The sequence below is a fragment of the Triticum aestivum genome, chromosome 6A, assembly GCF_018294505.1.
Source record: "Triticum aestivum cultivar Chinese Spring chromosome 6A, IWGSC CS RefSeq v2.1, whole genome shotgun sequence".
Classification (NCBI taxonomy): domain Eukaryota; kingdom Viridiplantae; phylum Streptophyta; class Magnoliopsida; order Poales; family Poaceae; genus Triticum; species Triticum aestivum.
In genome coordinates, this window is record NC_057809.1 from 96,886,979 (window position 1) to 96,903,098 (window position 16,120).

Consider the following 16,120-nt stretch of genomic DNA (forward strand, 5'->3'; position numbering starts at 1 on the left):
AGATTTATACACACTCATCCCTATAAAGACATACATGCACATCCTATCCTTAGAGTATCTCTGAGAGATTAAACTGATAAATCTTAAAATTGACAAAGTCACCACAGGCATAACCTTCTAGTCGATGAGACCGTCGTCTCTCACTAATCAAAGACCACGGAGAAGTCTGAAACAAATTCAAAAAAAATGTGGACATCTATGTCAAGTATAGGACTTTGAACCCGGTGGGCTGACTCCGCCACAAAGAACTCTTGTATTGTTTTTGACATGTACACTAAGATTGAAAGATACGCCATGCTTGGCATTAACACAGTTACAATTGTCATTTGGATTTGGAGAAGGTACGGTGACAGGCTACCTGGTGTGGACATCTTTGTATGCACTGCAGACCCACTTTCAGAGCCACCAAATCTCGTCATCTCCACCATCCTATCGGTCATGGCATACAATTACCCAGCGAAAAAAAAATTAAGTGTGTACCTTTCTAATGACGGAGGCTCAGTCCCCACTTTCTACCTATGTGGGAAGCCTCCTTATTTGCAAAGCATTGGCTACCATTCTGCAAGAGATATAACATTGAGCCAAGGTCATCAGCTGCTTATTTCTCATAGTCAGATGGGCATCAAGATTTGTGCACCCCAAAAGAACGTGCTCCTCACCCCCCTCGTCCCCCTCGTGTCGCCCTCGCGGGCGATCCAGGGGGAACCCTAGCCGCCATCCTCTCGGCCCTCCTCCGCCTCCACCTCTCCATGCCGCCGTCCGCAGCGCCGCCGGGCAAAGCTTGGCCGGCTGGGCGGCGGCGGGGCATCTCTCCCCCTTGGAGCGTCTTGGCAGCACCGGACGACCAAATCACGAAGAGGTGTCGGGCTAGCGCGGGGTCTGGCGGCACGACGGGCGAGCATCTTGGCGGCGGCGTGTTGCGGCGCCGGCGCGCGGCGCGGCAACTGCGGTTTGGATGCGACTCCACGGCGAGGTGGTGGCTGCGTGGTCTTCAGATCAGGTGGTCGCGGGCGCCGCCATGTCCAAGCTGGATCCATCTGGATCTAGCGCTTGGATGTTGTCGGCCGGTGCAGGGTGGTGGTCTACGCCGCTGGCCTCGTCGGACCATTGGATCCGGCGCCTAGAGATCTAAGATGGCTGTCCTTCTTGATCCTCCTTCCTGGTGGGTTGAGCCCCATGGCACTTGCATCTCTGCTCGTCTCGGTTCATCTCGCTGTCAGATCCGGAATAGTCGGAGGTTTGGTGGTATAGGTTGGGGACCGGAGGAAACTTTGGCCGGCTGGTCCGGCCCAGCATCGGCGGCGTCCCTCGACGCCGTTACCCTTCCTGGAGGCGAAGCCGAGGTCCCTCCTATCCACATCCAAATCCCTCCCGGACGAAAGTCCAAAATTAAGTCTGGATTGGGCGGCGGCGGCGCCCTGCGCGTCATAACCTCCATGGAGGCGCCATCTTGGGAGGCTCAGATGGTCGGGCGAGAGATGCTATGGGTGGTGGGCGCCGCGTGGATCCAGCAGCGGCGAGGTGTGAGCTCCGGGGGAAACCCTAGATCTGGGTCTACCGGATCGGACGATGATGGCACCTCGATGCCGTTGTCCCTCCCGGGGCATCGTTTTGGAGCACGCGCTGGCTGGAGGGGACAAGAGGAGGAGCGGTGTTACATTTACCGTGAGGCCGACGGCGGATCCTGGCGGCATGGCACCGCGGAGGTTCGGCGACGGGCGTGTTTGGAGATGGACTCGCGCAGGAGGAAGAATCTGTCTGGCGTCATGGTGGCGTTGATGGTAGAGAGGCCTGGCAAGGTCGGTGCAACAATTTTTGTGACGCCCTCGATTTGACCGTACACTAATCATACACGCAAACGTGTACGATGAAGATCAGGGACCCACGGAAAGATATCACAACACAGCTCTAGACACAAATTAAAATAATACATGCTTTATATTACAAGCCAGGGGCCTCGAGGGCTCGAATACAAGAGCTCGAATACACAAGAGTCAGCGGAAGCAACAATATCTGAGTACAAACATAAGTTAAACAAGTTTGCCTTAAGAAGGCTAGGACAAACTGGGATATAGATCGAAAGAGGCGCGGGCCTCCTACCTGGGATCCTCCTAAACTACTCCTGGTCGTCGTCAACGGCCTACACGTAGTAGTAGGCACCTCCAGAGTAGTAGGAGTCGTCATCGACGGTGGCGTCTGGCTCTTGGACTCCAACGTCTGGTCACAACAACCGGGTATAGAAAGGGGAAAAAGGGGGAGCAAAGCAACCGTGAGTACTCATCCAAAGTACTCGCAAGCAAGGAGCTACAGTACATATGTATGCATTGGTATCAAATGGGAAAGGGGTAGCATATGTGGACTGAACTGCAGAATGCCGGAATAAGAGGGGGATAGCTAGTCCTATCGAAGACTACACTTCTGACAGCCTCCATCTTGAAGCAGTAGAAGAGAGTAGACGGTAAGTTAACCAAGTATCATCGCAGAGCATAATCCTACCCGGCAATCCTCTCCTTGTCTTCCTATTAGAGAGCGATCACCGGGTTGTATCTGGCACATGGAAGGGTGTGTTTTTATTAAGTATCTGGTTCTAGTTGTCATAAGGTCAAGGTACAACTCCGGATCGTCCTTTTACCGAGGGACACGACTATTCGAATAGATCAACTTCCCTGTAGGGGTGCACCACATTTACCAACACGCTCGATCCTCTTTGGTCGGACACACTTTCCTGGGTCATGCCCGACCTCGGAAGATTAACACATCGTAGCCCCATCTAGGCACAACAGAGAGGTCAGCACGCCGATCTAAATCCTATGGCGCAGGGGTCTGAGCCCATCGCCCATTGCACACCTGCACGTTGCGTACGCGGCCGGTGAGCAGACCTAGCAACCTCCATTACAAAGGAAGTTGCGTTACGCGGTCCAACCCGGCGCGCGCCGCTCAGTCGCTGACGCCACGAAGGCTTCGGCTGATACCACGACGTCGAGTGCCCATAACTGTTCCCGCGTAGTTGGTTGGTGCGTATAGGCAGATGGCCAGACTCAGATCAAATACCAAGATCTCGTTAAGCGTGTTATCTTGAAGTAACCGCGAACGCCGACCAGGGCCAGGCTCACCTCTCACTTGGGTGGTCTCAACCTGCCCTGTCGCTCCGCCACAAAGATCCACACAGAGGGCCATCGAGAAAGTATGTCCTTTCAGCCCCCAATTCATGAATCAACCATGGGTACTCAACGAGTCGACCCGACTTTAGTCAGAACATGTATCATGTGCAATATGTATAGTATATACCCATGATCAACACCCGACGTGATCACGGCACGATAGTATAGCATGGCAGACTGACAAGAATGTAGGGCCACTGATGATAAACTAGCATCCTATACTAAGCATTTAGGGTTGCAGGTAAGGTATCAACAGCTGTAGCAACAATGACAGGCTATGCATCAGAATAGGATTAACGGAAAGCAGTAACATGCTACACTACTCTAATGCAAGCAGTAGAGAGAGAAATAGGCAATATCTGGTGATCAAGGGGGGGGGCTTATCTGGTTGCTCTGGCAAGAAAGAGGGGTCGTCAACAACGTAGTCGATCGGGGCACCAGCAGCGGCGTCAGTCTCGTAGTCTACCGGAGAGAAGAGGGGGAAGAAACAATGAATACAATGCAAACAGATGCATAACGATGCATGACATGACAATGAGCGATGCTAGGTGTGCCCTAACGTAGTAGGAGGTGATACCGGCGAAGGGGGGAAATATCCGGAAAAATACCCCCGGTGTTTCGCGTTTTCGGACAGATGAATCGGAGGGGGAAAGTTGCTTGTTCGCTATTCTAGGGATATGTGACGGACGAACGGGCTGCGTATCCGGATTCGTCTCGTTGTTCTGAGTAATTTTCATGTACAAAGTTTTTCCATCCGAGCTATGATTTATTTTGTATGATTTTTCAAAGTTTTAAACATTTTTCTGAAATTTCTGAATTTATTTTAATTCAAAAATAAATAGTGCAATACTTTTTATACCCAGAGGCAGCCAGCCACAGTCCATGACATCTGGGGCCCCTGGGCTGGGTTGACCCAATCAATAATTGACTAGTCAACCAGTGAATAGTGCAAGCGGGCCCAACTGTCATACATAGAACGTGTTTAATTTGTTTTAACATTTATTTAAAAAGGAGGGCCCCACGTGTCACACAGCTAGCTAACTAATTAATTAAAAGGCCTAATCTAATCCTAAGCCTAATACTAATCGGGCCGGCCCCAAAATAAGGGAGCCAGCGAGCCGCGGCTTCGTCCAGGCACGGCAAACGACGCAAGGGGCGGCGAGCGGCCGGGACCAGCAGGTCGCGCGGGCGGCCGGGAGAGCGGGTGGCGCGGCCGATCGGAGGGGCCCTAGGCGGCGGGGAGCCAGTGGGGCAGCGCTCACGGCGACGGCCTACAGCGGCAGCAATAAGCAGGCAACAGCAGTAGCGAAAACAGGGAGCAGCAAAGCGGCAGCGCGCGAGAGGCTGAGCGTCAGTGGGCACGACCAGTGCGGGCTTGGCGCGCGAGCGCACGGCCGGGGCGCGAGGAAGGGAGGCGCGCTGGGGCCGAAAACGTCTGTGAGAGCTTACGCATCGGGGCGCCTCTATCCTAGCCGCTCCTTTCATCTGAATCACGATTGTCGTCATGTGGTCAAAAGCATTTCACAGAGCTGATGGACCATATCCCAACCCGTTTAACAGGCTATGCCTATGATATGACTACGGGAGACACCAGGGGGCTACAGGAACTCGTAGCTCACTGTTCTTCCCGTGAGCTGCATGCCCAAACACAAAGAGACAAGGGCACATGCTATATTATATGGCAATACGAACTGAGGTGCTCTGGGAATAAAACTCACTGCATCCCATATGTGAGAGAGATGTTGCGAGGGAGAGAGACGAGAAAGGTGAGGAGAGAGAGAGCTTTTTTTTTTCTTGAGATAGATAGTTCTATGTGAGAGAGAGGAGAAATGGCAGGGGAGAGATCTTTAAAAAAATAGGGAGTTGTGTGTGAGAGAGAAGAGACATGGCAGGGTAGTGAGAGAGAAGAGACATGGCAGGGTAGAGAGAGAGAGAGAGAGTTATTTTTTTCTTGAGATATAGAGTTGTGTGTGTGAGAGAGATGAGAAATGGCATGGGGAGAGACAGAGAGTCTGTTCGGCATGTTGTGTGCGAGAAGAGAGAGAAACGAACTGCATATTCCATGAGGCGGTGTTGAGAGTTTGGGGAGGAGAGAGAGCCTATCTTCCTCCTGGTGAGACAGTGAGAGAGATTTTGAGATAGAAGACGAACAAAAGAGCTGCTGTGTTCGACAAGAGAGAGAGCGCATGTGAGAGTTGAGAGGGAGAGAGAGAAAAGAAAAGGCAGGGAGAGAGAGCAGATTGGATTCCATCGGCGGAGGAAAGAAACAAAGTATACAGTACCCGAGTCCTATAATAACGCTGCAAAATTGCACAGAGTCATCGCACATCTCAAGAACAAGCCTCTGAACCAACGCCCACGATAACGCGACCGGGATGCCTAAGCTCAAAAAATCTGCGTCCGGGGCGTGGTGAGGGCGAGCTTACGGGGAACTCGGCCATGGCGGTGCGGCGTTGCGCGGCGGCATCTAAGGCGATGAATCAAATCGGGGAAACAGGGGAAACGGGAGAGGAGCTCACCGCGAGCCAGAAGAGGTGCTCGAGGAAGGCTGAGGTGGACCAGAGAGGCGCTGGTGACAGCGAGGTTGCGACGGCCGGACGAAGAAGAAGATGATGACGCCTTGTACGCAGCTCCCCTGCTTGCTCCAATGGCCGGAACGGACGCCGTTGACCGTGACGGACCTCCAGGACGTGCCCCCGCACGTCGGAGGGGCCGATGGACGCGTCAATCGACGGAGAGGCAGCGGTCACCGCGGATCTTCCGAGCTCGAAATCAAGCAGTAGAGGTAGGGGCGAAGGGGGTTGAGGGGGGAAAGGAAGGGGGTGCTCTAGGGTTTCGGTCGACATCTATATAGGTCGTGGAGAGGGCGACGTGGACGCCATCCATGGCCAAGGCGCCATGGATGCACGCCACGACCTCTCTGCCTCCTGTAGCTAGAGGCAGAAGGAGGCCTGCATGGGCTGGACCTGCTATGGTGCTAGATGGGCCAAATCTTCCAGTAGAGTAGGTCCTCCTCTTTTCTATTTTCCTTTAGCTAGTCTTTTCTGTTTTTCTTTATTTTTTTACTACTCTTCATTTTAATTGAGTGACTAAATGAATTTAGTCAAATGTGAAACTTCACACAAAAATCCAGGGCAATATTGTTGAGCTACACACAAGTCTGTAGAATATTTGGAAAAGGATAATTATTTTTAGAATTCGAAATGGCCGGGTTATGTGCTATTGCACCACTTATTAATTTGTTAAGGGAATTTTAATAATTCAAATGAGGTTGATTAATTCACCACAATTTCTTATTGAATATTTTCAACACAACGGACATTTTTGTTTTACCGTTTGAAGAAATAAAATTTTGTCTTGCAATTTAAATTTGAATTTGGGTTAGATTTGGAACAAAGTGATGATTAAAAAAATAATTGTGATGACTTGGCAGTCATTAGCAGGAGGTTACTGTAGCATGATTATCGGGGTGTTACAAATCTCCTCCACTACAAGAAATCTCGTCCCAAGATTTAAGAGGTAGAGTAAGGGGGAAAGGTCTGGTTACGAAATTCTAACGGATCTTCTCAATATTGGCTGCTCTTCTCGAAGAGATCGATCCAATACATTGATGTCTTCACTCCACTACTTCAGGTCATCATGATGAATTCGGCATCCTTTCTTCGGGAACTCCATCATACTTATGAAAGAATAAAGGGTGGTTATTCTGGAAGAACGGACCTTTGCAAGGTTGACTAGCTGGTAGCTAACATCGGGGAAGGTGGCGGAAAGTAACTCTCGAACTGAAACTTAAGAAAATTTCGAGAGCAAAGTAAGAAGGTATCATAAGAAGTTTCAAGCGGATAGACAGTCGTTGTGTGCCTAATCAGAAGGTGAAAGGGCTTCAGGGCAACGAGAATAAGTATTGCGTCTGATACCAGAATAGATCACTAGGAAGGTGGCTCACGAATTACATACAAAACCAAGCGCAAGGGATAACTTTGAAACAGGTATGTACAGGAGAGTCAGGTTTCGATCCTGTGGAACTGTGGGTTATGGGCCCATCATGTGGGTTAAAAGTAGGGAGGGCGCTGTCTTCTTGCACGATCATGATAGCAAGGCATGTCAGAGAAGAGACTGTCAGTTATGTCGGCAACAACATCGGTACCAAGGGCGAGGGACGAAGAGAACCATTTTTCTGCTTGTTGAACGAGGCGGACCAATAGGCAAAGTTCTCGTCCATCGGCGGATACCCAAATTCCATCAACAAAAGCAACAGGGTCTTACTGACACCGTTGTACACTAAGGTTTTTACATAAGCAGAAGCATGTTACTGCTTAGATCATATAGATCACAAGAAAGGTTAAACAAAACAAAGGAAAGGAAAGTGTGATCATCAGATTAAACAAACCAATGGAAAGGAAATTTTGTTTAAACACAAGTAATAGGAGTATATCATTCCCAAGGTTAAGCGGGGCATGATTTATGTGTCAGGAGATCAAAGACATGACCAATTAGATAAAGGGGTAAGAAGAATTATGATATGTAGCCATACAACGGTGTTTGGATAACTGAGCAAGAAACATTTAGCATTGGGCTTCAAATGTTCTTGTTGAAAATCGGAGTACCACAGACATGCTTCAAGATAGCATTGACATGGTCATGGGGTAAAGGTTAGACTTTGGATTCACAAAGGATCCATCAGTAACAACTTATAGAATAAGTCTTACAATTTCCTCATGGAAGAATGGATAACCTTGCTGAAAAGGAATCTATAACAACGGGGCCTCGGGCCAGGTGTGCTAGGCACGACATCACCTTACCGGGTCACATAAAGACCACGTGATAACTCTTGGAAGTATGTTCCAACCATCATATCTAACCGAGATTCAGATACGATTAGTGTCAGGATACCTCAGACTTAGGATGCTTGAGAAGAAAAGGTGCAACACAAATTGACGGGATGACATTGTAAGATCCTCAGGAAATGAATTATGGAAGTGAGTTCCAAAACAAGAGTTCATCACTAACCAAGGAGAAGATGAGGAGGTGGTTGATGGACTCGGCGACATTTCAATGAGATTAACAAAACATGGATTTCCACAATTATCTGAACAAGGAGGTAACACTTGTCAGACCAAATGATATAATGATGTATGCTTGAGGAAAACATACACAATTAAACATTGATTGAAAGGTGCACCCGAAATATGGGCTTAGGTAGCATGATCAATGTTAGAATGGTGATTCGATAACCAATGGTCTAAGATTGAAATATCGACCATTAACTTGAAAGCAATAGGGTTGCTAGAAGTTTTGAAGTCACACCTGATAGTTCAATTGTCGGTTTTTTGGTTAGAAACAACACGGGGACTGTCGGTGTCAAAACCGGCGGATCTCGGGTAGGGGGTCCCGAACTGTGCGTCTAAGGCGGATGGTAACAGGAGGCAGGGGACACGATGTTTTACCCAGGTTCGGGCCCTCTTTATGGAGGTAAAAGCCTATGTCCTGCTTGATTTATTCTTGATGATATGGGCATTACAAGAGTTGATCTACCACGAGACCGGAGAGGCTAAACCCTAGAAGCTAGCCTATGGTATGATCGTATGTTGTCCTACGGACTAAAACCCTCCGGTTTATATAGACACCGGAGAGGGTTAGGGTTACACAAGGTCGGTTACAAAGGAGGAGATATACATATCTGTATTAACTAGCTTGCCTTCCATGCCAAGTGGAGTCCTATCCGGACACAAGACGAAGTCTTCAATCTTGTATCTTCATAGTCCAACAGTCCGGCCAAAGGATATAGTCCGGCTGTCCGGAGACCCCCTAATCCAGGACTCCCTCAGTAGCCCCTGAACCAGGCTTCAATGACGATGAGTCCGGTGCGAAGTGTTGTCTTCGACATTGCAAGGCGGGTTCCTCCTCCGAATACACCACGGAAAAATTTGAATACAAGGATAGTGTCCGACCCTGCAAAATAAGTTCCACATACCACCGTAGAGAGAATAATATTTCCACAAATCTAATATGCTGACACGTTTTGGCAACATGACATTATGCCATGGCCCGGTGATCATTCGAACTGTTTTCCAGCCCCGCACATAACGCGATGCAGTTTCTTGACACGTCTTGTCAAAGCAGAGATCGTGTCCCCCTTATTACGGAATTCTCATCAATACGGGCATGGGTAACCCAACCGCGCCATCAATTATGGCGCTTGGGGGATAAACGAGTTTTACCAGGCTAGTGGGGGCGCATAGTTTCGGCCGCCCTTATAAGGGGATAAGGCTTAACCTTTATCTACCCACGCCTTCTTCCTCCTTGCTCATCCATTCTTGCGCACTGGAGCTCCAATGCCCAAGTCCACATCCTTCCCCTCAACCTTCTCCAAACATGTCCGGAGCGGGAGGCAAATGGATGGCTTCCGCCATTATGGAGGGACACATCAAGAAGCTGCACGGAGCCGGATACTTAGCTGCGAATATCGCGCATCGGCTGCCCATTGCGGGGCAGATCGTTCCTACCCCGAAACCTCACGAGAGGGTAGTTTTCCTCCACCACTTCCTCCGCGGACTGGGGTTTCCCCTCCATCCATTCATCTGCGGTCTCATGTTCTACTACGGGCCGGACTTCCATGATCTAGCCGCGAACTTCATCCTCAACATTTCGGCGTTCATCATCGTGTGTGAGGCTTTCCTCCGCATCCGGCCCCACTTCGGCCTGTGGTTAAAGACCTTCAATATCAAGCCGAAGGTGGTGGGAGGCCAACAAGCGGAATGCGGCGGAGCCATGGTGGGCAAGATGCCCAATGTTACATGGCTTGAAGGCTCCTTTGTGGAGACCATAAAGGGGTGGCAATCGGCGTGGTTCTACATCACCGAGCCGCGCGACACCAACTAGATGGTGGCCCCCGAGTTTCGATCCGGAATCCCCACGCGGCTCACCTCCTGGAAAGAGAAGGGCCTATCCTGGGTTCATCGGTGGAGCTGGACGGACTCCAGAAATGTATCCGGAATATGGCAAGCAAGAAGCTCAAGCTTATCAACATAGTCCAGGTCATGCTCTTCCGCTGGATCCTCCCGTGTCAACAATGTGATTTCAACTTGTGGGAGTTCGACCTGGCCCAACACCAGACTCTGAGCGAGCTCTTCGACATGATGCACAAGGACGTCTGGAGGGTGCTGTCCAAGGGTGCCGAGGTCCCTCCCCCTCTCACCGAGGACCGCGGGCTAAGCGCGAAGCGCCCTGCGAATCCGGTAAGTTTTGTACATCTGGTAGGATTTTTTACTTCCCATAGCTTAACCACGCGTGGGGTCTGAGCTCCCATGCCTTTGACAGGACTGGGCGGGGGCATCGGAGAAGATCGACTGTCCGACCCCTTTGCCTGAAGACACCGCGGACGCTCTCCTGATGGAGATGCTGACTCCGGCTCCATACAAGGTGTCGGAGAAGACCAAGAAGAAGGCCAAGGGAACCCGAAAGAGTTCCTGGCGCCAGGTGATATCGGGCTCATCGTCGAATGACTCCACGACGCACTCCTCCCCCGAAGACGAGGAGGAAGATGAAGATGCTCCCCCTTCAGCCGGGGGAGATAAGAAAAGAGGCTGCCCCAACCGGGGGGCCAAAAGGTCCAAGAAGGGAAGGACTCTCCTTCCGGACTGCTCCACCACCGCCGCCGAAGACGAGGACGAGTGGCTGCTCAGGGCCAAGCCCCTGGCGAAGTCATAAGGATTCGGATACCAGAGTAACTCATAGCATACCTTTGATGCACTGCTTCTCCTAATGTTGAATATGATTATGCAGACCGCCCCAAGCCCGTATCGATGTATCTTCGTCGGGCGGCTCCTTGGACACGTCGGATACGGATAGCGATCCACTTCCAACCGCCACCTCCCCTTGCCCTACGGATAATGACGAGGTGCTATCTTGAGAGGCACCGGGTCGAGGGGAGACAGTTCCGAAGGCGCCTCAAGGCGACCTTCCGGACTCCGGGAGCAGAGGGGGTAAGGCTCCCGAGGGCTCCGAGTTCGGCCTTCAGCCGAATACTGCGCCGGAACCCCAGTGGTTCCGGACTCGGGCAGGTGGCCTCCTTCCAAAAGGGGCAAGATGCCCGTTCCGGTGACCTCTGTCCATCCAGAGGCACCGGACAATCTGCTAGGAGCGCTTCACAACGCTTCCATCGACGAAGAGCACCGCACTATTAGTGCGGTGATCCAGAAGGTTCAGTCCGCCAAGAGCGGACTGACTGAAGCCTGTGCCAGCCTTCTAACAGGCTTTGAGGTAAGTATTTGAAATATAGGAAAAATATTACCGCATAGACAGTAGCCCCTGATGCTCTGTTCGGTGTTCACAAAGAAAAGCCGAATAGAGGATCAAACAATATCGCAGGAGTCTAATATAAATATGTCTATATGCGTATGCAGGCTTCGTTGCTGGCCTTTGCCGCACTGACTGCGGAGGTCGCTGCACTGAAGCAGGACCTCGAAGGGTCCAAGAAAGAGCTTGGCCTTTTCAAGAGGCAGCTCGAGGAGAACAAAGGTAAGTAGTACCTAGTCTATGGCTATATATAAAAAGAATGCGATTGCAAAATGACAGGATCATCGTAAATTTTCTAGGGGCCACGACCGAGGTGGCGACCCTGAAGCAAGCGCTATCCGAGGCCGAAATCAAAGCGGCCAAGAAGCGCACCGAGCGGGAAAGGCAGGAGGCTCGGGTGGGCGAGGTGCAGCAACAGCTCCACGCTCTCGTGACGAAGCACAACGCGTTGGAGCTTGACTTGAAGACGCGAGAGTCCGAGCTTGCCGCAGCCCTCGAGAGTGCAAAGAATGCCAAGGCTGAGGCCCAAAAGGCCCTCCAGGAGATTGATGCAATGAAGAAGATAGTGGCGGGTAAGGCATTCAATATGCAAAGCAGGCATGTGAAAGTAAATTACTTGTTACTTACCCGAGTCCGGCGCTCTCCAGGAGCATTCACAGATTTGCCCCGCAACGTGTCGGATGCCGCACAGTTTTACCAGGCCGAGGAGGGAAGCTCAACGGAGAAGCTATTCTGGTCTCAGTATACTGAGACCGAACACCCGATGCCTCTGAGCGACCAGCTGAAGCAACTGGTCGAGCTGCACAAGGCGGCCGAACAGGCCATGAAGGGCTTTATAGTCCGGATGTGGCCTGGTGACGCCCTTCCCAACAGCTACTTCGGCCTGGTGAGGCGGCTTGTGGATGCCTGCCCACGGCTGGAAGTCATCAAGCGGTCCGTCTGCATCGAAGGTGCGCACCGGGCTTTCGACCGTGCGAAGGTGCACTGGGCCAAGATGGACGCCGTGAAGCTGGTGAAGGAAGGGCCGCCACAGGGCAAGGAGCATCGCCACCCCGAGATGTACTATGAGGGTGTCCTGAAGGGTGCCTGTCTTGTAGCGGACGAGTGTGCGAAAGATGTAATATTTGAGTAAACTAGCTCGTGTAATCCTGTATTATGAAAACTTGTTCATATGCGCTATGCAACACTTGTTTGAATTTAAAATATTGCCTTCTGTTCGGCTGTTTATCAAATCTGAGAGATGGCTAGTCGTCGGCTTCTGCCCCCACGCCACGAGTGCTGGGGTGTTCGGGATAAACCTGAGCACTCTTGTTCCCATTGTTGGATCCTTCGAGGGAGGTGCTCAGCACAACGAACAAGACAATCGGACTATAATGCGATATCACTCTCACTTAGCCATAGAATTCTATAATTTTATATTTCGGTGAAGCCCCTTGTATTCGGAAGGCCAAATTCCGGGCGCGGTACATGCCTTAAGCCGGATAGGGCCGACTCGTCGCTCTAAGCGGCATAAGTCTATAGGGACTTGAAACCTCTCGAACAGCGACCAGTCTCTCTCCTTATCATGACAATCAGTTTTAGCTTTCTCTACTGAGGTGCTTAGCCCAGCAGAACCGAGGCATAATCGCAGTAGTTCTTACAGTGCTACCTTAGCCGATATAGCGGAACGTAAGGTACCAAAACATGGGAGCCGGGCAAACCCAACTATTGACCCAAGACATGATTTGGAGCTGATGCATATAATGCTATAAGTTCGGGGTGCCATACTGTCGAAAGTGTTCGGACTTCTCACGCCGCATTATGGGGTAGGCTTAAGCCCCTGGCGTATTGGCCGTACTAGAGTGTACGGGTGCTAGATGTCATGAATGAACATAATGCTATGCATTGTTTTATTAAAAAAGGTGCGTTAGGGCAGAATGATACAAGTAGTGCGATAAGCTAAAAAGTAGGACTATTTGACATGTCCCTTCCAAGGGCGAGCTGAGGAATAGTATTAAAACAAGTATTTCACTCGGTATCGTAATCCACCTGGGAGTTCTATGGTGTGACATAGCTCTCTGCCTCCTTGGTTGCTGCATCATGTGTCCGGCAATCATGCTGTCGGACAGGGTTTCCAGGGGTTGAAGTCCTGAAAGAGAAAAATAACAAAGCGGGAAGCCCCTAGTGCGGTTTAAGCCACGTCTTGGGGCGTGCCGTAGTCGTGCCCCCCTCCCCACCTGTGCCCATGGTATTTTTAAAGCGTAATTATGTACGCGTGGCACGGATTTTGCCGTTTGGCTGGGACCGGGGTGAGGGCCACATTGCTATGCGTGAAGGAAATATTCCCTAGAGGCAATAATAAAGTTATTATTTATTTCCTTATATATCATGATAAAAGTTTATTATTCATGCTAGAATTGTATTAACCGGAAACATAATACATGTGTGAATACATAGACAAACAGAGTGTCACTAGTATGCCTCTACTAGACTAGCTTGTTAATCAAAGATGGTTATGTTTCCTAACCATGGACAAAGGGTTGTCATTTGATTAACAGGATCACATCATTAGATGAATGATCTGATTGACATGACCCATTCCATTAGCTTAGCACCCGATCGTTTAGTATGTTGCTATTGCTTTCTTCATGACTTATACATGTTCCTATGACTATGAGATTATGCAACTCCCATTTGCCGGAGGAACACTTTGTGTGCTACCAAACGTCACAACGTAACTGGGTGATTATAAAGGAGCTCTACAGGTGTCTCCAAAGGTACATGTTGGGTTGGCGTATTTCGAGATTAGGATTTGTCACTCCGATTGTCGGAGAGGTATCTCTGGGCCCTCTCGGTAATGCACATCACATAAGCCTTGCAAGCATTGCGACTAATGAGTTAGTTGTGGGATGATGGATTACGGAACGAGTAAAGAGACTTGCCGGTAACGAGATTGAACTAGGTATTGGATACCGACGATCGAATCTCGGGCAAGTAACATACCGATGACAAAGGGAACAACGTATGTTGTTATGCGGTCTGACCGATAAAAGATCTTCATAGAATATGTAGGAGCCAATATGAGCATCCAGGTTCCGCTATTGGTTATTGACCGGAGACGTGTCTCGGTCATGTCTACATTGTTCTCGAACCCGTAGGGTCCGCACGCTTAAGGTTTCGATGACAGTTATATTATGAGTTTATGCATTTTGATGTACCGAAGTTTTTTCGGAGTCCCAGATGTGATCACGGATATGACGAGGAGTCTCGAAATGGTCGAGACATAAAGATTGATATATTGGAAGCCTGTATTTGGATATCGGAAGTGTTCCGGGTGAAATCGGGATTTTACCGGATTACCGGGAGGTTACCGGAACCCCCCGGGAGGTATATGGGCCTTAGTGGGCCTTAGTGGAAGAGAGGAGAGGTGGCCAGAGATGGGCCGCGCGCCCCTCCCCCCTTGGTCCGAATAGGACAAGGAGAGGGGGTCGGCCCCCCTTCCTCCTCTCTCTCCTCTTCCCCCCCCCTCCGCGAATCCTATTCCAATTAGGAAAGGGGGGGAGTCCTACTCTCGGAGGGAGTAGGACTCCTCCTGGCGCGCCTCCTCTTGGCCGGCCGCCCCCCCTTTTGAGCCTTTATATACGGAGGCAGGGAGCACCCGTGGAGACACTAGTTGATCCACGTGATCATATTCTTAGCCGTGTGCGGTGCCCCCTTCCACCATAGTCCTCGATAATATTGTAGCGGTGCTTAGGCGAAGCCCTGCGATGGTAGTACATCAAGATCGTCACCACGCCGTCGTGCTGACGGAACTCTTCCCCGACACTTTGCTGGATCATAGTCCGGGGATCGTCATCGAGCTGAACGTGTGCTAGAACTCGGAGGTGCCGTAGTTTCGGTGCTTGATCGGTCGGGCCGTGAAGACGTACGACTACATCAACCAAGTTAACGCTTCCGTTGTCGATCTACAAGGGTACGTAGATCATACTCTCCCCTCTCGTTGCTATGCATCACCATGATCTTGCGTGTGCGTAGGAATTTTTTTGAAATTACTACGTTCCCCAACAATGCGAGCTCGGAACGTGCCAGGCGGTCCAGTTGCCGATTACTTCGGGCACGCTTGAAGGTGTCCGGGTCCTTAATCGCCGAACTAGTGGACATCCTTAAGAGGCTGCTTTGCGCTTCTGCTGCGAGGGCCGCAGTGTGCTCCTCCATGCGGAGAGAGCGCTTTGTGTTTCCATTGATTGTTATGACCCCCCGAGGTCCTGGCATCTTGAGCTTGAGATATGCATAATGCGGTACCGCATTGAATCTCGCAAATGCGGTTCGCCCGAGCAGTGCATGGTAGCCACTGCAGAATGGGACTATGTCGAAGATTAACTCTTCGCTTTGGATGTTATCCAGAGATCCGATGACCACTTCCAGTGTTACTGAGCCTGTGCAATGGGCCTCTACACCTGGTATGACGCCTTTAAAGGTCGTTTTAGTGGGTTTGATCCTTGAGGGGTCTATACCCATTTTGCGCACTGTGTCCTGATAAAGCAGGTTCAGGCTGTTGCCGCCATCCATAAGGACTCGAGTAAGGTGAAATCCGTCAATGATTGGGTCTAAGACAAATGCGGTGAATCCGCAATGACGGATACTAGTGGGGTGGTCTTTGCGGTCGAAGGTGATCGGGCAGG

The 16,120-nt window shown here is 50.5% G+C and overlaps 1 pseudogene; it reads left to right on the plus strand.

The window, feature by feature from the left end:
- Nucleotides 1-438: 438 nt before the first annotated feature.
- The window catches only part of LOC123130379 (cellulose synthase-like protein E6), an 87,273-nt pseudogene continuing 71,591 nt past the window's right edge, over nt 439-16,120 (plus strand).